General features: G+C 54.7%; 1 protein-coding gene across 9 annotated transcripts in view; it reads right to left on the bottom strand.

Moving 5' to 3' along the window:
* Window positions 1-19,751, bottom strand: part of ATP2B2 (ATPase plasma membrane Ca2+ transporting 2) — a 354,925-nt gene that overhangs the window by 243,908 nt on the left and 91,266 nt on the right. Inside the window, exon 1 of one of the 9 annotated variants that reach the window (XM_070492451.1) lies at window positions 9,588-9,744. The exons of the other annotated variants lie outside the window; for them this stretch is intronic. The gene's annotated coding sequence lies outside the window, so the exon portion shown is untranslated. Of the gene's footprint in view, window positions 1-9,587; window positions 9,745-19,751 lie in introns of those variants that run through there. 9 annotated transcript variants of the gene reach the window in all.

The following is a 19,751-nucleotide window of genomic DNA, read 5'->3' as shown; positions in this document are numbered from 1 at the left end:
TGATATTAGCAAAGCACATCGCACGGGGCCTGGCACGGAGTGAGTGCTATGCAGGGTTTACCTGTAAACACAGAACACAAATGAGACCCGACTCCAGCAAATATCAGCTCCCAACTTTTTCACCCCAAATGATTCACACGCTGTTCGGAATCCACTGGGCGCACAATGTGGTTAATTTAAACACTGCCGCAGAGTGGCAAACCTGAACGGCATTTCAATGAACATAAACCTTATTTTTAACAAGATACACTTGGGCACTTGCAAGAACATTTAAAAATACCTTCCCCATCCCAAAGCAGCATTGTGTGGCAACCAGGTCCAGGGAGAAATCCTTAGTTTTGGGGTCGTGGTTTTCTTTGGGACCCAGGCTCCAGGGAGGGGCACGGCCAGGGCTGCTGCAGAGGCTGCCATGGGCATTCGTGGCCAAGAGCTGGAAAGACAGTTGGTAGGTTGTTGACCAAACCCTCAAGCTGGCAACCGTCGGTCTGTCTGCTCCCCTCTGGACTGGGGGTCCTCAGAGAGTTTCTGCATCTTCCTTCATTCAACAAACACACAGGGACCCCTGCCACGTGCCTGCACTGTGGACACGGGGGTGGGTACAATGGAAGGGTCCTGAGTCACAGGGCTCATGTTCCAGTGGAGACGCAGACAATGAACATGGAAAGGAGCAAACAAGCCAACAAGACCATTCCAGAGACTTACATGTGCTTTGGAGAAAATAAAGCAGGAAAACAGGACCCCTGTGCGTGCGGTAGGAGGCGAGGGTGTTCAGGTGGTCAGAGAGGGCTTCTCTGAGGCGGTGATGTTTGAGCTGAGAATGGAATGAGGAGGAGGAGCCAGTCCTGGAAGATCTGGGGAAGAGTGTTGGAGGCAGAGGGAACAGCAAGTGCAAAGTTCCAGAGTGGGGTGGAGCCTGGTCATTTTCGAACTCACAGAAGGGCGGGTGCTGGGGGGTGAAGGGCTATGAGAGTGGCCAAGACGCAGTGGAAGGGCCAGACCACACACCGCACAGAGACCCACTAGAGGCCCCGCGGGACTCCCAGGAAGAGGTGCTGGGTGGCCCGAGCTAGGGTGGGGGCAGTGGCTCAGGGAGTAGTGGGGAAGCCACGGCATGACTCCAGCTGATACCATTCACGCTGCATTTTATGTGCACAGTGTCCCTTGCATTGCTCAGGTTGAGCAGTGCTGTCCTAGTACCACGCCCAGCACACAGTAGGTATTTAATAAATATTCAGTGAATAGTCATAAAACCCAGCTCCGCTTCACTGTCTGTGACAGGCCCTCCATTTCGAGCAAACGTGCTTGTGTTTAAACCAAGCACATGCTTCCTGTGTTTTCTTTCTTTCAGACGGTTCTTGGGCATCTCTCTGCCACCCCAGTTTGCTGGACTGTTGGGCAAGAGGGCTACGTGGTGTAATGTAGACCACGCAGGGTCTTGAAGGCCCTGCAGGGAGGCTGGCCATCTCGGGCCTGTCACTCACAGTCCCGTGGCTGGGAGGGACTGCGTGTTGATCGATGCTTGGAGTTGCAGCGAAATGTTGATGTCAAGTGTTTAAGGAACAACAAATAGAAGAAAGCCCGTCCAGTAATGATTTGTTTCAGCACTTCCTCAGCTCCCGAGAAAATGCCTGTGGAGTATCTGACTAGCCAACAGCACGTGCAACGTGCCTCGTAAGAGAAGGCTGATTCCTTGATCTAAGCCCCATGTCTTCCCAGCTTGAGCGTATCTCGGTCCTTCGTAGCGAGAGCGTGCTGGCATCCTTGGCGCCCTGCCCCATGTCCATGTTTCATTTGGTCATTTCTTATCTCGGGTGGCTGACTACAAAAGATGCAAGTTGTTTTAAATGTACTTCACCAACATCAGGCAGCTTTGCAAATGCGATCTTATTCCTCCCTGTGAGGGAATCGATGATTCCCAATTTACAGAGAGGGAGACTGAGGCCTGAGGATTTGTATCTGGTGGCGCTCAGGCTCTCCCGGGTCTTCTGCCTCCAGTTCAGGCCCTCTTTTCCACTACAAGGGGCCAGACAGGTGTGAAAGCAGAGCGTCCTGTCTCGGATCTGAGAGGGAGCCATGATGTCTGTCACCCAGCCTCAGCCATCAGCAACCGCTGAGCACAGACTGGAAACCAAGCGGCTGTGCCCAGGCCAGACGACAGCACCTGGGAGAATCCAAGTCAGCAATCTGGCCGGGCACCTGCTGCTGGCCGGGCCCTGGGAACATGGCGGTAAACTCGACACCCGCAGCCACTGCCACCTGCAGCGGATGGTATGACCAGATGCAGAAGGGCCTGCTGGGAAGTGGGCTTCAAGCTCGGTCTCAGGGAACGGCCGGAGCATGCCTCGCAGAGAGAGGCCGAGAGGAGGCCGTGAGAAGCCCGGAGAGGCAAGATTGGCGGATGGAGGGAGGCCCAGGCCGGGTGGGGGTGGGGAACGGCCGGCAGGTGGGTGCTGAGGCTGCGGCGGCATTTCCGCAGTCAGAGTCCGAGGTGGGAGGAGGCCCAGCAAGGCAGGGATGAGGGTGGGGGCCAGCTCGCCCCCCGGGCTGTGAAGTTTGCCTCGAGACCTTTCTCGCTCCTCTTCTGTTGGTGCTGACACAGCCCACAGGTGTGCAAACACGACTCTCCCAGTGACACCCTGGATCTCTTTAGGGGCTTCCTGACACACACGGGCCCCTCTGGACCCAGTGGAAACCTGCGAGTGCTAGAGAAGCAGGGATCACAGTCCCGAAAATCTGCACGGAGCCCAGCCTTCCCGTCTCCAGAGAGGGTGGGGCACCTGCTCCCGGCTAACGGTCACTTCATGTCCTCACTGCCACCTCTCCCGGGGCTGTGTTCCCCGAACCTCCTGCCTGAGCTCCTTGTCAGTCACGTCCCACCCCTCCCTGGCACTCACCCGCCTCCAGGCTCACACTCTGCAGCACGACCCCACCCCACAAGGCTTCTACTCCCTGGGCTTTCCATCTTGGCAAACGGCCTCTGTCTTGCCAGTTGCTCAGGAAAAAACCAGGAAGCCAGGCTCGGCTCCTCTCATTTCCTCATTGCATCCAGCCCCTCAGCAAGTCCTATCGGCGCTGTCTCCAAATACAGCCCGAATCCGAGCCTCCCCACCTCGTCCCCGCCTCACCCAGGTCCGGGCCACCACGGTCTGTCACAACTCTCCAGCCTGAGCCCCGGCCGGCTGTACCATGGCTCCCATGGAGCGGCCAGAACGGGTTCCTCCAAAGCACAGATCAGATCACGTCACTCCCCACTCAGACCCCTCCGACGGTTTGCACTGGAATCAGAATCCAGCGGAAGCTCCATTCTGTAGCCTGCACGACCCTACAGGATCTGGCTCTGCTGGCCTCTCCAGGTTCTTTTCTGCCTCGTCTCCTCTATCACTCTATACCTGCCTTCTTTCCGTCTCACCAACATGCAAGTTTACTCCTGCCTCAGGGCCTTTGCACTTGCTGTTCCCTCTACCTGGAACATGCTGTCCCCAGATGTCGGTCTACCTCGCTCCCATAATTCAGATCCCACTCCAGTGTCCTCCTCACAGACACCTTCCCTTCCCATCTTGCCTCCCCATCATGCCGCCTCCCCATCACTTCCCATCACACCACTCTGTTTTGTGATGACCTCAAAACCAGCTTCTATTTGTCTACGTTTGAGGCCTCTGTCCCGCCCCTGGAGCGTACGCCCCATGAGAACACAGACTCTCCGTGCTCTCTGTTAAGTTCCCTGGGGTGTCTCCGGAACATAGAACTGTGCGCTCAATGAACGCCTGCCGGCTGACCGACTCAGTGCCATGCTCGGGCTCCCTCCTCTCGAGGGCCTTCCCCTCAGTGGTTGTTTTTATTAGTCAAAGACATTTTGAGAGAAGATAAATAGTGGCATTTATTTGCTGCTGATCAAAACCACAATGTCATCAGTCTTGCTGCCATTATTGAAAAAAGTGGTATTGGAGATTTCATTTTCCTCACATCTGCAGCCGGGGTCCCTCGACTCAGGTTATTAGGAGCATGAGAGAAGGATGCTGGGAGCAGAGGAGAGGAGGGAGGAAGGGCACACTCTTAGCCCCCCGTGTGCCAGGATCTCTGCCAGAGCTGTCCTTGCACCGTGTCGGCTGAGCCTCCTACCACGGCCCCAGGGAGCAGGTGTTACTGCTGCCTTTGTGCGGATGAGGGAGCCGCGGCCCAGAGACCCGAAGCACCTGCCCGAGGCCACAGGGCTGGCGAGCGGTGGAGCTGAACTCTGCGCTGCCTCTCCAGGAAGAGAAACTGCGAGGTTCCTCGAGAGAACACTTCCCGTCCTCGAGGTCTTCCTTTATGCCCGTGCATCCTTCTCGACCTTCTCCGAGGAAGGTGCTGCTCAGAACCCGCCATCGCCGCTTCTCAGAGGCAGCATGGTGACGGATCGCGCTTCCTAAATAAGAATTCCTGCCATTTCTCAAAGCTTGACAGGGACCTTCCAGAAAAGGGCAGTGCATGTCTGCTTTAAACACACATGACGCCCACGTTTGGTCCATTTATCACATCCTGCTCCCCAGCTTTGCTCAGGCCCCCGCTCACAGTCGCCTCTGCACAGAGACCTGCTCACATCAGCTCTTCTCGCACTCTCTCCCCACCTGCTCTCTTGCCTTCCTCATGCACCTGTTGCCACCGGCTCGTCTACCGTCTAAGAAACACCATACATCGATTTGTTTAGTTCTCGGTTGTCTCCTTCTACTAGAACATTAGCTCCAAGAGAGCAACTTTATCTGGTTTTCTTCCTACTGTGTGTCCCCACTGCCTAGAACCACTCACGGTATGTAGTGGGGGACAAGTAAATATTGCTTAAATGAATGAATGAATTTAATTACTACATAGATTCAGTACTCAGTTTATGCCTTTCTGACATTATTCTGTTTTTTCTCCCTTAAATAAAGTTTTTATTATGTAAAGCAATACAAATCCACAGTTGGAAATTTTTTTTAAATACAGATAAGCAAAGAGGAAAATAAGGATCTTCAGTCATCCCACTACACCGCTGCGACATTTAGGCGTATTCTCTGCCGGATTTTACTGACCCACAGGTACACACGTACCTTTTCACAAACACTTATTCAAAAGCGACGTGGGGCACGTTTGCTGCATCCCTGGCACCACGCAGGGCCCTGGGCCCTGTGAACCCCGTTCTGGGCCAGTGGTGGGAGAAGGCGGGCAAAAACCACCCCATGGAGACCCGCTGGTCTAGAGGAGGAGACCGATGTTTAGAGAGGCTCATACTGTCCCTTGCCTTGAGTGACCAGCAGCTGTCACTCGCTGATTTTTGTGACCCCATTTCCAAGTCCCTAGACACATTTCTGGTGGCTGCCCGTCCCACAGTTCACACCCACGGTTCCCTGTTCTGGACGCTTCGGTTGAAGACCCAACTCTGACTCAGAGGCAGAGCCCGAGGAACAGGGAGCCCTCTGCCGAACTCGGGCCAGCCTCGCCCAGCCTAAGCGCCACCAGCACCACCGTGGATCTCTGGTGGAAAAGATCTCGGACCACAGACCTCTCGCCTACGCCAGGCACCCAGCCCCAAATCCTCTCCCATCTCTCACTACCTCCACTCACCCCCTGCACCACCAGAAAAGGGCAAATGGAACCTGCAAGGGAAGGTCGTCAGAGCAGGGGCCGGTGGAGACTGTCCTGCTCAACATTCCCATTTCACAGGCGTGGAAACTACGGCCGGGAGGAGAGGAGGCTGGCGGCCACCTGGCGTGAACGTCCTAAGGGGACTTTGCACCATTTTCCGAGGGCCACGTGAGACTCACATGGACGGAGCTTGCGGGAATAGGGGGTGAGTGCTCCCCAGCACTCCCTGAGCACTTCCTGGGGCTCCCTCGCTGACGATGCACGGGCATCATTTCACTGAATCTCTGCCACAGTCTTAAGAGGTAGGGGTGCTTTTTATGCCCATTTTACAGAGAGGTTGACTGACTGAATGTTACTGTTAAGGAAAAAAGCACTAGAATAGACCCACCTGGAAATAACCTCCCCTGTTACATTTCAAGTCCAGCTGGATTCCCAAAGAGGTGTCCACGGCCGGCAAGGCCTCAGGGGCCTGTGTATCAGACACTAGGAGGAACTGGGAAGCCAGTAGGAAGTTCCCCAGATCCTGACCTCTCATCTGGGTCTGAGCCAGGGCAGCAAGGAGGGAACAAAGCCCACTGGGCTGGGGCTCTGAGACCCTGTCCGTGGGAGGACCCAGGGCTGAGATGGGTCAGGATGGGCCCCCGTGGGGGGTCTAGCTGGCAGAGCTGCACCCACCTGGCCTGGTCCTCTGACCTCTGGCCACTGTCCATTTGCAAGCAGCTCCCCCTCCAGGGGCAGGAGTGGCCCGGAGAAGCTGCTGGAATCCAGGGAAGGACAGGGGTCCCTCGGGGGCCAGCGGGGGAGTCAGCCTCGCAGCAGGAGCTCACTCACTTGCTGCCTCTCTCAAGTCGAGTCTGTCCCAGGCCTGGAGATGCAGAGATGACCAGGGCACGGCCCTTTGGGGGGATACAGGCCATCAAAGGAGGCAGGCAGGCTAAGAAGTGACCATAATGAGAGATGTGCTCGAGTGGAGGGAGACGTGAGCCAGGTTCTGAACCAGGTTTTCCTGGGGTATGAGCGTGCGCTGGTCCCATTCCAAGAACCTCTTGGAATGGCCCAGGGGGAAAGGCTCTGCCTCAGACCAGACAGTGGCGTTTCCACCCTCTGGGCCAGTGCTTGTCCTGAGGGACCTCAGAAACCCCTCTGCGCTTCAGTTTCCAAACCTGCAAAATGATAGCCCAGGCCCAGCACTTGAGAGAATGTGCACAGAGCACCTAGCTTGGTGCCTAGCACTTAGGAGGTACTTAGCAATACCTCCCCAACACCTGTCAGCAAACAAGAGAAGAAATGACGATACTGCGAGGCGCTGTGAGGATGTGGAGCACTGACACTCTCACCCACAGCTGGGGTGCAAAATGGGACGCCCACGCTGAAGAAGAGTTGGGCAGTTTCTTACACAAAGAAACATAAACTTATCATACAACCCAGTAACCCCACTCGTAGGTACTTACCCAGGAGAAATAAAAGCTTATGTGCATCCAAAAATAAAGTGGCTTTATTCCCAGTTAGAAAAAATTGAAACAAACCCTGATGTCTCTCAGTGGATGATAGAATGACTGGACAAACAAACTCTGGGGCATCCTTCAATGGAATACTACTCAGCCGTGAAAAGGAATGAACTAGTGACGTGTGTGATAGCATCTCAAATGCAACGTGAGGAGTGAAACAAGCCAGGTTCATAAGTTGCGCACTGCATCCCTTCTGTGCTATGGAAAAGGCAACTCTGTTATCAGTGGTTGCCAGAGATCTGGGGGAGGGGAAGAGGTTGACTACAAGTGATGGGGGAAAATTTGGGGGGTAACAGAACTGCTCTGTACCTGATTAAAGGGGAGGTCACACAATGGTGTGCATCTGTCCAAACTCACAGAACTGTACACTAAAAGAGGTGAATGTTACTGTATAAAAATTATACCTGAATTTAAAAAATAGGAAAAAAGCCTTCTAGAATGTCCTTGGCCTGCTGGAGGTTCTAGGACCAGCCCCTGGACCAATCCTTCCTCCGCTGGACTGTCTAGGGCTGGCAGGGCCTCGCCTCCTGCCTGGCAGCCCAACCTTTTCCACCCCGAGGCGGAGGGAGGCAGAGCTGCTCCGGGGCCCAGCCTGCCTTGTCGTTAGCATAGAATCCCTCGGCGGCTTCCCGGGGCCGCGGGAGCCGTGGGTGCTGCTGTTATCCCCACTGTCGCTCCTCAGCAGACAGCTCAGCACAAGGAGGGACGTGGGAGGGGCGCCAGCCAGGCCTGAGGGCAGGGATGACAGAGGAGGAGGCCCGGGTGGGGCTCCAGGCTAGCCACTCCACTCCAGGACCCACAAGCTGGGCACTGAGGCCTGGAACCATCTTCCATTTGACCCTTGCTGTGTCTTAAAAAAATTACAGCCAATGTTTAAAGTTGTACCATCCAAGACGGTCACTTTGAGCCACACGTGGCTACTGAGCACTTGAAAGGCGGTTAGTCCTACCGGAGACGTGCTTCAAGTAAAATACACAGCAGATTTCAAAGATGCAGTGTGGACAAAAAGGTATAAAATTTTGTTTTGCTTTCATATCAATTCTATGCTGAAATAATACTTTGGATATATTCGGTTAAATAAAAATATATCATTAAAATCATTTTTGCCTGTTTCACTTTACTTCTTTTAAAGTGACTACTAGAAAATTTAAAGTTATGTACTTATGTAGCCTGAATTACATTTCTATTGGGTTGCTCTGGTTTAAAGACTGGGCAAGTTCACATAAAAATCTAGACTTCTGGAGTCCCTTGAAAATTCTGGCAACACTGGGTCTGCAAGGAAGCAGCGAGCTGGGGCTGAGTAACTGCTGAGCTCTTTGGAGGGGGCAGGTGTCTCTAGTTTGCCACAGTTCCCACCACTCCCTATTGCATTACATCTGTCCCCCTTCCCTTATTTATACGACCTGCTCAGTCCCTACAGGCACGTAAGTTTACAATCCTGGTCTACATGTGCCTTATTTGAGCAACCTCTGCCCTTCCACAGCTGAAGTAACCACAGTGCCGGTGACCCCTAAGTCAACCCACCCTTCTGAGAGGAACACTTGTGTGAACTTCCCCAGCACATGTTCGAGAAGCACGCAGACACTTGTCTGTGAATATTTAACTGAATTCCCAGGAGGTGCCCGGCACTGAGGATTCAGTGAGGAGCAGACATAGTTCCCTTCACTTGAACACTTCCCAACCCCCCTCAGTGGTTCTCTTCACGCAATCTCGCCCTCACCAGTCTGTCCTCCACACAGCAGGCAGGCCCATGTCACTCCCCTGCTCAAAGCTCTTCAAGGGCCCCATTGATTTCAGGACAAGGTTCAAACACCCACAGCCCCTGGGACAGAGGCCTGCTGACAGCGATGCCTCCCATGAGAGCTCACCCCAGCAGGTACCGTCAGCTCCCCTCTGCCTTGAATCTTCCCTCTCTACTGGATGGTTCCCCACCAGCTTCAAGCATGCTGTGCTCTCTCCCATCTTAAAAACATATCCTCTCTTGACCTCAGCCTTCTCCTCTCGCTCCATTTCTCTGTTTTCCTCAATGGCTACGATCCTCTTCTACAATGCTTACTCCAAAGGGGATGAATAGCAGAATATCAGGCCTTGTAACAGCCTTCACAGCTTAAATTCTGCAAAGCACTTTATGACATGGAGTTGGGACTCTTCCAAATGAGGAAGCCGAGGCTTGCACTGGCAAAAGCCATTTAACTAGGGTGATAGAAATCCATGTTTCCTGACTTTCAATTCCATGGCATCTTCATCGGCCTTGGATCAGGACAGACCAGAGGAATTGAGGAGAAACCTCAATTCCCAAAGGTGAGGGGCAACTAGAGTAATGGGGGCCAGTTCCAGAAGGTAGGTCTACATGCAGAGGTCAGATCTGAGCAGGAGGAAGATCAGAGAACCCTGCCATGGAGAAGGAGATCTGCGGTCCAGGTCCGCCTCGATCTAAGACTCAACCGGGTGGGAGGGTAGGAAGAAGAGGGAACTCACAGTGACGTCAACCACCGTCAGGACTCCATCTTGCTCCTCCTTCATGCTCCCAGATGCCCCGTGCTTCTGACGCCACTATCACCCCTGATTTATGGCTCAGGAAACTGGGCTTGGAGAGGGGAATACCTACTGCCGCCCAGCTGACTTGCCTCACCACGGTACAGGAGGGAGGGAAATGGATGGGGAAGAGAGGAGACAAGGTTAACCAATGGTTGATAATTATTGAAGCTGGGTAATGAGTACATGGGGCTTTACTAAGTTATTCTATTTTTCATTACGTTTGAAATTCCCCATAATTAAAAGTTAGCCATAAATAAAGTCACCCAGTTAAGTGGTGGAGCCGACACTGAAAGTCAAGCCTGGGTGACTCCCACACCATGTGCTCTCCTCTCTGCCTCCCCAGGGACTCTGCCCATCCCACTTTGTGCTTTTCTGTTGGAAAAGTTTCCGGTACTCAAAGGCCCACAACTTTGCTCTTCTCCCTGTATGAATATGGAAACTTTAGGAACAAACTTCACAAACATTTTTGCTCTTATACCCCAAGGGCCCTGCCCCATCTGAGAACAAATCTTTTTCTTGGGGTTGTGACCATGAACCATTGGTGGTCACATGCCTCAGACTCCACCTAAGAGTGACGGTGTTCCCACAGGGTTGTATCTGCTCCACTCAAAAAAAGACGGTCCATTTCATTTCACACTGTCACGCGGGAACACGACCACGTGCTTCCATTTACTGTTTGCCCCCTTTTAAGGGGTTCAGGGAAGCATCACACATCTGCTGTCAGGTTAGAGATGGATTTCAAATTCAATTCTGTTTTAAAAAGAAAAGGAAAGGAGGGTCATCCAAAAACTCAATCTGAAACCACAAGTCTTTGCCGGGCACTTACCAAATTCTAGCTATTAGACCTTATCAAATATGCAGGATTAGCTCCATTGTGCAGGTGAGGAAACTGAGACTTAGAGAAGCTGAGCCACCTGCAGGAAACAGAGCTGGAATTTGTACAAGGTCTGAGCGACCTCAGAGTCCATACTCTCATAACCAACACTCTGGCCTAGAATAGGCCTCCCCGACAGTTTACTGCCTGGGCAGAGAAACATCTATGTAATGAGCATATATATTTCTCTGGCATTGCATTTGGTTCTTTCGATGCTTTAGCTCATTAACTCACACAGCCAACAACAAATAGGCACCACTTGGGGTGGGCCCTGTGGCAAAGTGGTTAAGGTCACGTGCTCTGCTTCAGTGGCCCAGGATTCAAGGGTTTGGATCCTGGGCGTGGACCTACACACCGCTCATCAAGCCATGCTGTGGCAGCGTCCCACGTACAAAATAGAGGAAGATGGGCACAGATGTTAGCTCAGGGACAATCTTCCTCACAAAAAAAAAAAAAAAAGGAAAGAAAGGAAGAAAGGAAAGAAAAGAAAAGAAATAGGCATCATCATCCCCACTTTATAGATGAGGAAATGGAGGTTTAAGGGGTTAAGGTCATCAGTTGGTTAGAGATTTTAATCTAGGTCTCCCTCATCCCGAACGTGATTGTTTTTCCAGACACTGGTTCTTGGTCCAGATGTAAGCACAATCCATTTCTAAGACAACGCAGTGGGAGTCAGAGCTGTACTAAGGCGACTGACTGCAATGTTCTGGGCACCCCCGCTGGTCAGGACCCTGGAGAGCTCCAAGCGCTTCCGTGCTGATTGGCTCCCGGATGCGCACCTCAGGGCAATCCAGGCTCTCATAGGTCTATCCTGGACAGGTCCCTCCCACTAGAGCCCGGAAGCCATCGCAGGGCTGGCAACTTGTCCTACGTGCGGGCCTTTAGCTACAGGGCCTTGTCAGGTGTCCGGGGTTTGGGGGGCAGGATGGGGGCTGGAGGTCCTCCAGGAATGAGGCGGGGTGTTAGATAGTCTTCTTAGATATCTTCCCTCCTCCCCCTGGTTGAGGCCTTTCAAGGCCTTCTTTTCCGTCTGTAGTGGGCATCTCCTCCCTTCGGGGCAGTCTTAAGGTCCTAGTTAGTAAGGGGTGCCTTCGTGGAGAGTTCTCGGTGGAATAATACACCTTTCCAGCTGCATACCACCAGGCAGTTTATAAAATACTTTTTTTGTGGCATCATCACTTTCCATTTCCACAACAGCCCTGTGGGTCAAATATTAATTACCCCACCGTGCAGAGAAGGAAACAGAGGCTCAGAAATAGTAGATGACCCGCCCAAGGTCACACAGCTAGAAAATCTCAGAGCTGAAACTCGAACCCTGTGACCAGTACACCAAGTTGCCATGACACATTTACAGAGCAACCACGTCACCTTCCATTAAGGATATTACCTTCACCAAAATTATGTTTACTTGATGCTTGACAATTTTGTTTTGAGAGCAAAACGGTAAATATGACCATAATCTATCACCCCTCCTGGATTCAAGCAGTATTTGTTAACCAATAAATGCAGTCTACTTAATAGAATAAAATCCAAGCCCTTTGCACAGCCTACAGGCTCAGCCCAGCCTCTGCCCAGCCTCTGACCTTGTCTCCCACCATTGTCCTCGTCCTTGCCGCACCGTGAACTCACCAAGCTCGTTCCCAACTTGACGCTTCTGCACTGACTGTACCTCTGCTGGGGAAGCCCTCCCCCCAGATCCCTGCATGGCTGCCTGCTTGTCACTCCACTCTCAGCTCAAAGGCCCCCACTTCTGAGAAGGCCCTCTGATGACCTGAGCTAAGGAGCCACGTCACCCTCTCCCATTACCCTGTGTCACCCTTCCTGGCACTCACCACTATGTGAACCAATCACCTGGACTTTTCAGGCCATTGCCCTTCTTTCCTGTATTGAACCTAAGTTCCACGGGCGCAGGGACTGTGTGGGTCTGAATGTCACGCATGGCGTAGACACCCAAGGAACGTCTGCTAAATGAAGAAACGTCATCATTTATCTCATGCAGTGACCACAGATTTAGGTCACCAGTGTGTCTCTGATTACCTCAAGGGAGGTGCCAAGGATGGGAAAACAAGTTCTCAACAAATTTTTCCAAAAATGAGCACGCCCCATCTCACAATTGTAGAGCAAGCGGCTGTCACTTTGGAGTGGTTAAGAGTCACGTTAGCAGTCAGAAGAGCCCATACTTCTTCAAAGAGGAAAAGCCAGTCCTAGGCAGGCTTGTGAATTCCTTGGCTGTCGCTCCTGCATGGCTTAGTTTCAAAAGGAAACCAGAGTTCCCTGAAGAAGGCCCAGATCATTCTGAAGGGCCACTTCTCTCTGTCCCTCAAGATGAAAACTCCACAAGAGTCAGCTGCCAGCAGAGTCCAGGGGCGGGAGAAACACACAGTCAGGAATGCCTTCATCCCCACATGAAGGAGGCCGCGGGGAGGCAGCGGGAGCTCCCCCAGGCACACTCTACAAGGAATCTCGGCACACTGGCACGCGGCATGCCACACACACATGCACACACACATGTGCGCACACACACACAGGAGCACATCCTCTCAGGGACTAAGAGCACTTGAAACGAGCGCCCGCGGCACGTGGGATTCTGTTGTGGCAGGGCAGTCAAAAACGCTAGGTTGAGAAGGTCAGTGATGAGCAGTCAAGTCACCCCCAAATATGTGCCAAGTGTTTCTGCCCCCTCCCCACTAGCCAGCTGTGTGACAGCCAAATGAAATGGTTCACAGTGTGGGTTATGGAGCCAGATGTCCTGGGTTTGAATCTCGGTTCCACCTCTCACTAGCTGTAACCTTGGGTAGGTTACTCTAGAACCTGGTGCCTCAGTTTCCCCCCCTGATGAAAGGGAACAACAACGGTGTTTACTGCCTTAAGTAAGCTCTGCATGCATTTTAGCTGCTGTAATTTTTATTATTGCCATTGTCCTCAAGCCTTTGAGCCCTGGTCACCTCCTCTGTCAAATGGCCCTCAAGCCACCAACACTCAGAAGGACGTGGCAAGGATTAAACAGGAAAAGACTTGCAAACCGTGCACATCACACAGTTAGGAGGGAACAGCACCTCAGATGAAACTCCAGGCTGGGCTGCCACTGAGCGGGGAAAGGCAGATGTCAGGGGAAGATACGTGATAAGACCACCAGCCAAGGAGGCTCCTCAGAATGCACAGGGCCCCCTGGAAGTCAGGGAAGGGAGAAGATCCTCTGAGATGTGTGTTCCAGAAAGGCCTCACAAAGAGGTGAACTGAGCACAGTCTGGGGTGAAATTAGCTAGCTGCAGAGGAGTGAAAGAAGGATGGAGAACCGCTGTAGTGGCTGAAAACAGGGTTGGTGGGGCCGGAGTCCCTGGGTTCAAAACCCAGTTACTCTGCTTCCAAACTGTGTGACTGTGAGCAAGTGACTTCCCGTCTCTGTGCCTCAGCTTATTCACCTGTGAAATGGAGGCAATTACAGTCCTTACTTTCATGGGTTGTTATAAAGATTAAGAGATGATACACTTAGCCTAATGCCACAAACTTTATGTTCTTAAATGACAAACATGTGGGGTGAACACAAAGAAATGGGGTTTCTGTGCCTCCCAACTGTTCACTCTCCTGTGAAAGAGAGGGCTCCAAGGCTACAAGGATGTAAAATAAAAGATCCTTAGCCTCCTCTTCAACTTGTTCCAGACTTATTCTTACCTCTGTGCCTTTGCCCATGCTGTCCCGCCCCACCCTCTAGGAGGATCTCTGGTTGAAGAGCATAAAGAAGCAAGCAAGCAGGGGCGACGACCTGCAGTCCAGGCCTGGAGGACAGACCCAGGGTACACTGACACGGTACCTGCCCCTCGGCCACTAAGTGAGGAAGCCGATTATCCCCTTCAGAGCAAAGTGCGTCTTAAGACAGGGAAGTGATCCCACCTGCCCCGCAGCACTGCTGGGCCCCTGGCAGAGGCTGCACCAACAGTCGTCCTCAGACAGGGGCATGGTGCCTGGGCTCACATTCCATATCCCCAGTGGGAGCACAGGCGGGCCCCGCGTCCCCGGGCCTCAGTCCACACACCAAGCTGCTGCTGGAGGAATGCCCCTAAAACCCAGCTCTGCCGGTGCCCTGCCCCTGCTAAATAACCTTCAGTGGCTCCCTACTGCCTTGAGCCTGGGTGTGGCATCTGAAGCCCTTTGGAGACAGGGCTCCACCTACCCTCTGACCCCAGGCTTCACCACTTCTCACTGTTGGTTCCCAGAACTGCCCTCACCTTTGACTCTCTCCTGGCAGACTCACACTCATCCTCCTCGGTTGTCCTCTCCTCCAGGAAGCCTACCCATCCTCCGCCTGGACTCTCCCACCCTCCATTGCAGCCGCACCCCACTGAACCGTGGTTTCGCATCTGTCTTTCCTGGACCGAGAATCCCTTGCGGTGGGCATGGTGCTGGCTTCAGCTCTGCACCCCCAGCACCGCCCACCATGGGCCGGACAGAGCAGCCTGGAGGAGCCCCCGCAGCAGCGCGCTCACAACGGACTTTTACTCGGTTGAAGTTACACTGCGTTTTCAGGTGGAACCTTTGCCCCCAGGTTTTACTAAGTGTATTCATTCAACCACGACTGAGTATGTGATCCGTGCCAGGCACTGAGGGAATAAACAGACACAGCCCCTGTCCTCACGGAGCTTACGTGCCACGGGGGAGAGACAGCCAATACGCAGGAATTCAAACAAACAAGAGGATTTTAGAGCGATGACTAACACAGACTGTGGGGCCATAGGGGACAACCCAGATTCCGGAGGGCTTCCTGGAGGAGGAGACCTCTGAGCCGTGATGACGTGGATTGGGGCAGGTGGGATGGGTACCTCAGGCTGGGTTTCCTGCAGGCCTCTCGATGCCGAGGTTCGTCTGAGCTGTCTTGCTGAACAGTGGACTGTTTCTGGGTATGAAACCAGCATGTGGCAGGCCTAGAAGATGGCATCAGAGAGCAGAGGGGCTGGGGCGGGTGGGGCGGACGGGCTGCCACCCCGGCACAGCCCTCCACCTGCTCCTCCCTGAGCCCCTGCTGGGCCTGTGTAAAATCAGAAAATATCCTTCTCCTGCCACTGGGTCGAATTTCCCAAGTGTGTCCCTGAAGGTGCTGTGAACCAGTGCCCAGGGAGGGCTGGCGCCCTGCAGGGCGAATTCCTCCGCGATGAACATTAACCAGCTGCTGACCGACAGGCGGCCACCTGCCCCGGCTCTCCCCCCGCGTCACTGCCCCTCGCCCCTGAGCAGAGGGCTCAGCAGCTTGCTCAACCCCAGCCGCTGCATATTTAATTAAAATGGGATCACTGCTCACCCAGGAACCATGGGGGAGAACAAAAGGCCCTTTCACGGCGGGAACTGGCTCGGTGGCATCGGTGGCGTCGGCTACGGCTGTACTCAGGAGCCTCTGGTTTCAGACGGCAGACGTGCTGGGGCTCCGCCTCTCCTGTGGCGGGACCTGCAGCCCCCTCCCTGCGCCCGGCCCGCCCGTGCCAACTCTCACTCGGCCTTGGATAGGGGCTCTGACGGCCTGCAGGCAGCTGTCCCGGGAGCACCTGGGGACCACTCACCTGCTCACCAGAAAGCCAACCTTTTCTGCAAAGGGTGGGAGGATGAGCTGGAATGAGGGGTGTGACCACGGAAAACAGACGAGGTCAGGCGGGAACCAGAATAAGCGTTATGGGCAGGGCAAGACTGAGAAGTCCCCGGGGGGAGAGGCCTGGTCAGCAGTGGTGGCTCACTGTCCAGTGGTTAAGGACCCCTGTCCTGCATTCAAGTAACAGCCCCAGATTCCGAGCCCTGGAGCCACTCTGAGCCTGCAGCAGCCAGCTGCTCCAACAGAGGAGGTCCTGGAGCCACCCTGAGCCTGTGGCAGCCAGCTGCTCCAACAGAGGAGGTCCTGGAGCCACCCTGAGCCTGTGGCAGCCAGCTGCTCCAACAGAGGAGGTCCTGGAGCCACCCTGAGCCTGTGGCAGCCAGCTGCTCCGACAGAGGAGGTCCTGGTGCACGGGGAGGGGCCCCTCGTGCATGCTGGAGCCTGTGTGGCCTTGCCGGCTTGCCCGGCTGAGACAGAGTCAGAGTCTGAAGATGGAGGAGACTGTGTGTCAAGCTCAGCAAAGTGCGGGGAAGTGGCCACAATCTCTAGGCAGAAAAGGGGAAGATGCGCCCAGAGGCCACGACTGGAGGCAGGAGTGAGAACAGACACACCTGAAGCACGCAGAACTGGCACAGATGGGAGTCCAGCTGGGTTGAATCCGGGGCCCGAGGCCCATATAACAGGGACACCAGGCTGGCGGGGCCCTGGGGCAGGCTTTGAAGCTGTCCCCACGTATGAAGCAGCAACCCCCCGAGAGGAGAAGGAACGCCCGGAGGAGGCTGGGGCGGGGGTCGGGAGCCTGGGGTCTGGCTTGGCTCTGCCCCAGACTGACTGGCTGTCAGACTTTCCCCTCTGGAACTCGGTTTCCTCATCTGTAAAATGCGGACCATGATTTGCACCCCTGGCCATGAAGTAACAATGAACTAGAAGGTCTCCAAGATCCTTTCCATCTAACCTTCTCTGTCCGCTCATGGTTGTTCAGAACAATTCTCTGCCTCCCATCCCTCACCCCTCCTAATTCGGGCCAGTAGCTGAGCAAAGCCCAGGGGGAAGGCCCCCTCGGAGGCAAGGAGGGGGCGCTCGGGAGCACGCACACACAGCATAAGCTCGCGCATGACGGCCGGGCAGGGAGGGGACCCACACGCCAGAACTCAGGCAGAGCCCAAACAGAGGCTGGCTGAGCTCAGGGCTGCTGGGGGGGCACTGAGCATGACTCTGACACCGTTAGGAGCAACCCCCCGACCCCGTCCCCCTCCAGCCTCCCAAGGAGGGAGAGGGTTTGCTTTGTTTTCGTCACTTCCCCCAGGGAAGCCAGCTCCTGGGCACATCACTTCATTAATATGGGATTACAGGGATCACGGCCTGCAGGGTGGAGCAGGCCACAGAGGCAGACTGTGGGGCCTCGAGATGGCCTCCCTGCCAGGCAGAAGGAGACACTGAGGCCCGAGCGGCTGTCCCTGGAAGGCAGAGGGAGCCGGCTGAAGCCCTCGGAGCTGCCTGCCCCTCCCCACCCACGTCAGAGGAACGAGGCCCGGGAAACAGGCTGCCTGGAACCCCACCCGCTCCTGCCGTTTCCCTCCTCTGTGGGCCTCTCAAGGGCAGATGTCCCCAGACTCTGTGCAGGTCACGACACCACTCCTGGCCCAGCTTTCTGAGAGCCTGACCCCAGACCCTGGGGTCCCAGGAGGCGACTTCAGGACGCACCAACAACGCCGCCCCACCGTGTGGGACAGGGCTCCAGCTCCCTGCAGCTCCTGCTGGTTCTGTGCCGGAGGGAAGACTCAGCTCACAGCCACTGTGTCTTTAATGCGCCCCCCACCGCGTCCCCTTCTAACAGAGAGCTGGGCCTCGGGCACAAGAGCTGGGTAGAATTTCATCACAGGATTATTTTCTACTCCTTTGTATTTATTTTGATGGTTGGCTTCTATGTACAACAAGTGATATTCTATTCCACTGAAGTTGCATAACAAAGTTTATCTTTAAAATAACGTAATTGAGTAAAATGGTGAACTGACGAAAGCAAGAAGATGTGGGTGATAACAGGTGATTCACAGACACCGGGAAACGGTGGGGCGGGACACGAGTGACGGCAGCTGGGCAGAGCGGGTGTGGGGGACAAATGCCTCCCTTTGCAGATGGGTAAACTGAGGCCTGGAGAGGGAAAAAGACTTGCCCGAGGGGAGCTCATGGCAAAGCTGGTATTTGAACAAGACCACGCCCCGTGCCAGCCCTCGGACCCTCCTCCATCTCCATTCTGGGGGCTGTGTCATCCCTCTTTCCTCTGAACGGGGCCCCTCATTTCCCTGACTTCTCAGCTCCCCCCTCCTACATTTTCTCTCTTCCTCCGCTCTCCACACCAGACCATCCTTGCTCTGGTCGAGGGACGGAAAGCTGCATTAGTGAGAAACCATGGTGAGATGTATCAGAAAGAACTCAGACCTTGCAGCCAGCACTGGGTGACTCCGCCCTTGAAAGCTGAGCGCGTCTGCACCTGCAGCTGGCCCTCTCTGGCCTGGCCTCCTTTCCTGAGCAAGAAACGATACCACGGCCCTCCAGGGACCGCTGTGAGGCTGAAAGGAGCCGTCGCCACCCCTGAAACGCCCAGCACGGCGCCTGGCGTGTCTGGCAGACGCTCAATGGGCGTTCCTGCCCTAACAGAAGAGTTTCATTTCAGAAGGAGCGCGGCGTGGCTGTGCCTGCCCTTGCGATGCTCCGTGACACTCTTGAGAGCACATGAGAAGTCTTAAAACTGCTTGAAAAATAGAGAAGTCATATAGAATTTGTACACTCGTCGTTGGAGTGCGAACCCTGCTGCTGCAGGCCCGCCCTGCTGAGTGGGCTTGCTCAGCGCCCCGTCTGCCCAGCAGACCCCTCTCTTCTCTAAAGGTCAGGTGACTCCCGTGCAAGAGTTCGGGCTACCAGCTCAGAGCCCGGCTCAGAGAAGGAGATCTGATGATGCAGTGACTGTGGGGCCTGCTAACCGGGGCGCTCTTTGCCCGCCCTCCCAGCCGCCCCCCTCGGGGCGGAGGTGGGCAGGCTCGATCAGAGACGCCTTCACAGACCTTTGTTCTGGCATTCAGTACGAACCCACCTTCTTCCTCTCCAGCCTTTCCAGGAACAAAACACAAACCGAAACCTGAGAAACAAACTTCTCAACTCTCAGGCGACAGAGCAACCCCAAAGAGAACTAAGGTCTTAGGGGCCCCTGGGAAGAGGGTGCGATCCGGGTGGGGGTGCCTGTCTGAGCCTTCAGCCCTCCCGCTCTTGAGAGCTGCATGCTTAGCCAGGTGGCGCATCTCCCCTCGGGTGGACCGTGGGCATCTAAACTTAACATCGTCCGAACCGGACCCCTCGCCCTCCTCCCCTGCCCCTCCGTCCTTCTCCTCCCAGATTCCCCGCCTTGGGGAGAAGCACGCTGAGTCACGCATGTGGGTCAGGGCGCCGGCGAGCAGCCTGGCCTCCCTCTCGCTCACTCCCCAAGTCCATTGCCACGAATGCTGCATTCCTCTCGGATCCCTCCTCTCCTCTCACCCCACAGCCTTGAACCCGCCACCTACCTTCAGCCTGGAGCCTTGGGAAGCATCCTGCCCCCCCACCATCTCCCCTCCCTCCAAGCCAGCCTCCGTGTGGCCTCCATGTGGCAGGTGGAGTAATG

This window comes from Equus asinus, chromosome 21, assembly GCF_041296235.1.
Source record: "Equus asinus isolate D_3611 breed Donkey chromosome 21, EquAss-T2T_v2, whole genome shotgun sequence".
Taxonomy (NCBI): domain Eukaryota; kingdom Metazoa; phylum Chordata; class Mammalia; order Perissodactyla; family Equidae; genus Equus; species Equus asinus.
The sequence above is the reverse complement of the archived record's forward strand: the minus strand, read 5'-3'. Positions and strand labels throughout refer to the sequence as shown.